A 5122-nucleotide genomic window follows, 5' to 3' on the forward strand; every position below is an offset into this window, starting at 1 on the left:
TACACTTAAGTAATGCTCTGCTGCATTTAATATTTTGTTGTATTCTGATTTACTGTGTAATGACTCTCTATATTAAATAATAGCAACAACTTCTGAATTTATTAATCAACAAGAGATGACAGAGAATTCACATTAAGCTCTCTATATATTTTGAATCGTTTATCTCCCAGGTAACATAAGAAAACTGTTAAATCATACTGAACCACATTCCTCAGCTGATGTAAATCAGCTAATATACGGCAGCTGAATTTCTTGCCCATTATGTTTTCCATAAAAGATGTCTTTGCCTTCAGAGCATCAATTATCCATGATTCTTCTACTTTTCTTGTTTTTTGCCTTCGCAGGTGCTGCTAATTCCCCTATTTTCTTCCAGAAATGGGAAAAATGATCTATATTAGGAAATGTGTTCTTCCTTTCTTCAGTAAGCTGCATTTTCATTTTTGGCATCCATATTTAAATCCTGATGTACATACACATATGAACAATTTGAGTTTTACTGCTGACAGTTTTAAATCCTACCCTGTATCAGCTGCGTAGACAATTTAACCCCTTCTGGGCTTCACCAGAAGACAATACATTTTTTTTTTTGCAGAAGAAGAGAAAGGAATGCAGTTTGTCTCCATCAGGAAATAATCTTTATCTTCAAGTCCTACCATCCAAAATCAGTTAACACTGATAGTTCACTGATCAGTTCACTGATAGTGAAAGACGCACTTAGCCTGGATGCTAGAGGTGGGTGAAAGAAAACCTCGGAGTAGCTCATCCCACTGTCTCCTGGCACTGACAGATGCACCAAAAGCTCCCACCTAAAGGGACTTGGTAGCAGAGGCTCCTTTCTCCACTTCCTGATGCTCTCTGTGGAGTGAAGCCTGTGGTATCTGGGTATATCTTTTCCATGCCTCCCTGTTGGAGTGCAGGGTGGGCATTTGAGGCAGGAGCAGGGTGAAACTTATCCCGTACCCTGCTGGAATTCACCACTGGTTACCTGCATGTAGCAGGCATGATCTGAACTGTTACCCTTTCCTTGTAAGCCTGTGTGTGCCACTCATTACTCCACAGTGTTTCTTGTGGGAACCACAGGGTACAGCCTGGACAGAACTGGGCAGAAGATTAATCCTCCCGTTGCTGCTAGATTTTAATTGGAAGAGAATCTGTCTTTGACTTAATTTCCTCTCTTGTCTCAGCCAAAGTCTAGTGGATCAAAAGAAATGCAAATTGAAAGAGAATATTTTGGATGTGCCTGATTTTAAAGTTGAACATGATTAATCTTTCGAGCCTCTAACTTAATGTCAGTACCATTTTTCTCACAAAAGCATTGGAACAACTTATTGCCTTGAGTGACAAAAGAATTTTTTCCAAGAGAGGAAATCTGAATGATGTCATTATAGTATTAAAATGTAGCTACTCACTGCTTCATGTTATCAAACCTGAAATTATCCTTTGCATTAAAATTCTGTGTGTTTTATTTTGTAATGAGAGGGCAAAGATCCAGTTGCTACAGAATGTCAAGGTAGTGCATATGGGCTGCCATAATATAGCAGGGTGCTATTCATGAAGAACTTCAACAGGCTGATTATCAGATTACTGGCCAATGCAATTCTGTAATATATTCTTTTTTTTTTTTCCTATTTTCTTTTCCTTTTATTTTTCTTATTATTTTGAATTACAGCACTAGGAAAATATTTTTCAAGTGGCTAACTTGAGTTTGACCTCCAACACCTCTTTATTTGGGAAGAAATGAATTCAACGCTGTATGGCTCAGGCTTGCCGTGAAATTCTGCATGGCTTTGCTTCAAACCCCTCCCAAGAGAAAAGATTTGCTCTTGCTGAGCTGTATCCAAGTAGAGGGTGCTTTTGTTGTTGTCCTATGTTACAGAGAGGAAAATTTGCCATTGATGGAGCCACAAACAGAAGGAGAAAAGGTTTGTTTATTTATTTGTCCCTATATTCAGCCTGGGGGTGATGGATGTCTTTAAGGATTCTCTGTACCAGATCTTATTGCTAGTTTTCCAAGAATTCCTCATTATCAAAGCAGATGAGATTTCTACGCCACCACTTGCTTTCTGGTAGTAGAGCCTTAGATATTGAGTGACATGTTGATAGAATAAGTGTTCAGCCCTCTGCTCAACCCTTGCTTGCAGCAGCCCATAAGTACAGGTGGAGAAAATAAACAAAAACCTTCTCTGCCACTGAAACCATACAGGCCTGATCACCTTATGTGTGCCCTGTGGAGCGTATCAGTGGCAAAGCTGACACAAAGGAAAATATGTGAGGGCAAAAGCTGCGTTTCCATTCCTGTGGCACTTATTTATATCTTGGATGGAATAGCTTGTGCCTGCTCTCTGAAGAGAGCTATTCCTTTGCTCATGCAGCAACATCTCGCAGGCCAGCTGTGCTGTCTCTGAGATGCTTGTTATCATCTTTTACAAATGTGGAAGAAAGCAACAAAATCATGACAATTATAAATAATGCTTCTTTACACATTTACATGATGCCAGCCCAGTTTGTGAACCAAAAACTCCACTGTGGTCTGGCTCCAAGTAAACAGAGCTATTAGCAATCATAGGAGGCAATCAGTTTGCAGGTTGAGCTGACCAGTTGTTACAGAAGAACTTTTTTTTTTTTTTTTTCCTCGACTCCTATTATTGCAGAATCTCTGGAGAGCTGTGTTGCTGCTGCTTGGTGGCTAAAAGCAAAAGTACGTGAAGGAGAAAAAGAAAGAATCATAAAACAGAATGTCTCTCATTCTCAGCTCACTAACAAATGTAGCAAGTAATCCCTTAGGCACCAGGTAGGGCCCCAGTAGGCTGGCACAGCCCCTGTGGATGCAATATGCTGAGTTTCAAGCCTTCTTCTACTCCCCCATTCTGCAATATCTCCTGCAGCGTATGGCTGCTTTTCTACTGAAAGCACTGCAGCACACTGCTAGCCCAGGTTATCAATTTGCTAGCACTTACTACAAAAAAAGGAGGAAGGGGATGCATTACATAGAGGAAAATAAATGTGCTTTGCATTTGTATAAGCTCTGTGTTGGTATCTGTGAGTGTAGTAGGACTTTTCTCCAGCTTTTTAAAACTGGCCAGGACGAGAGCCCTAATTCCTATGTGTCGTTTCACAGAAGATGTGGATATTTGGACTTTTTTACTTCCAAAATGCCATTCTTATGTGGAGGCAAGCAAAACTGCAGCATTGGAATCATTGATGTGGTTAATGCTTTGAAGGAGAACAATAAATTAAAATATGGTGTATATACTATGAGATGCAGGTCTCAAAATGATGGACTGTCATGTGAAAGTGGGAGTAAAATGGAAATTTAGACCAAAAAAGAACATTAATGAAACACTCAGTGTTTTATTCTTTGTCAGACAGTTTCTGTTCCATCTAAACCGATGTATTTCCTAAAACAATATTGTTTAAGTAGGCAGCTAGTCCATCAGAACATCTTGCCACTGCTGAGTATCATCAGCCCAGCACTTTGTTCTGGTCAAAAAGGTAAAAACATGAGCACAGAGCAAGGATTGAAAGAAAAAAAATAAGTGAATCCCATGCCCTAAACAACAATACAAATCAAAGCAAAGTCATAGCAGTGTAAGAGAAATTCACAGAAGAAAAAAAAGCATTTGGAGTCTTGGAGACATACTAAAACTAAGAGGAAGGTGAGTGAAAGAGATGTTCCACCAGGATGGTGTAAGTTTTAAACAGTCATGCACTTAAGCTGCTTTTATTTTTATTTGTATTTGTAGTTGAGAACAGATGCATTTGCATATATGATGACATAGTGGGTTTTGATGTGTTAGAAGGACACCGTTGTATCCAGCAAAGATGAGTACCAGGAGGCACCTACTGAGTCACTAATGTTTACTATGCTCATTTTACGATTTTTTTTTTAATTTTTTTTTTTTTTTTTTTGTTCTAAATACCTTGTGATCACAAATAAAATTCCACTAATTTAGATCATTTTATTTTATTTTGCAGTTGCTCTATTTGATTCAGTATTTTTTTGAGGGAGACTTGCCAAATTCATCAGTGCTGATCTGGAAGCCAAAATAGATATCCATGTGTTTTGAAGAGCAGAAATGCTGGAATGCAGCTGGAAAGCAGCTCAGGGCTGCCAGTCATACTGGCTCACCACTAAGAGGTGAGTGATGCTACAGCAAGCGTGCAGCCCAGCAAGGTTGTGTGATGGTGGCATTTGGGCTGACCTGATCTGTTGGAGTTGAATTCTAGCCTCAGAACTGTGTACAGAATAAAATGCAATTTAGAGGGCAGCAGGGCTGCTTTTCCTGAATGTTCAAATCCCTCCTGACAGCTACAGGAAGCAGGAATTTCTGCACAGCCTCCTCTACTAATACAATTGCATTTGCAACATTTAAACAACAGTTTATTTTTTCTGGGATTAGAAAATTTCCCAAAAATTTTGGGGGGAAAGAAAAGCAAACCTTTAGAAAAATGCAGATGGAAAACTTTCATTTATGCAAAATGGAGGCATGCTGTGAGTCATTGGAGAAAACCTATATTTTCTTGACAATTATAACAATATTAGGTAGCAGTGAAGGTTTCCAAGGCAACCTGGCCACGGATGCATTCATGTGGAGTGTGTGTGACTACCTGCTTTGTCAAGCCAACGGATGGATGGCAGGAGATGTGTGTGGTGGGGGGGTATGTATCATTTCATCAGTCTGAACTTGGAACACTCTTTAAAAGCAGAGAGTTTTTTTTCCTCCAGAGTATGTCTGATTGTACCAACTGTCTTGCTGCTTTTGTTTTCAGAACAGGCAAGACAAAATCATGGGAGTCAGGGTGAAGGCAGCTGGCCAGTGAGAGGAACCTGGGTTAGGAGGTACCTTCTGGTCTAGTCATCATGGGGTCTGCTTTGTAGAACTCTGCTAGCATAAATAAATACACAATACTTGCCCAAAATAAGCTTTCTCCTTCCTTTTGTGCCAAAACTAACACCAGCCTGTTTTTCCTGATGTGCTAAACCAAAGAGTTCCTCCTGACACCTCCGGTTTCTTGCTGTATATTGCAGCACTTGGTACCTTCTTGTCTTTGCTATTGCTCTCTGCCACCACTCTGTTTTGCAGATGGGAGCTTTCCTGGTGTCTCTGACCTTCCTGCAAAG

General features: G+C 39.9%; 1 long non-coding RNA gene across 1 annotated transcript; it reads left to right on the forward strand.

Annotated features, from left to right (window-relative positions):
* Positions 1 to 389: 389 nt before the first annotated feature.
* LOC109367517 lies at positions 390 to 4293 on the forward strand. Its single transcript, XR_004159740.1, has 3 exons — positions 390 to 732; positions 1670 to 1922; positions 3976 to 4293. It is a non-coding gene; the product is annotated as an uncharacterized LOC109367517 (long non-coding RNA).
* The last annotated feature ends 829 nt before the right edge of the window (positions 4294 to 5122 follow it).

This window comes from Meleagris gallopavo, chromosome 4 (assembly GCF_000146605.3).
Source record: "Meleagris gallopavo isolate NT-WF06-2002-E0010 breed Aviagen turkey brand Nicholas breeding stock chromosome 4, Turkey_5.1, whole genome shotgun sequence".
Taxonomy (NCBI): domain Eukaryota; kingdom Metazoa; phylum Chordata; class Aves; order Galliformes; family Phasianidae; genus Meleagris; species Meleagris gallopavo.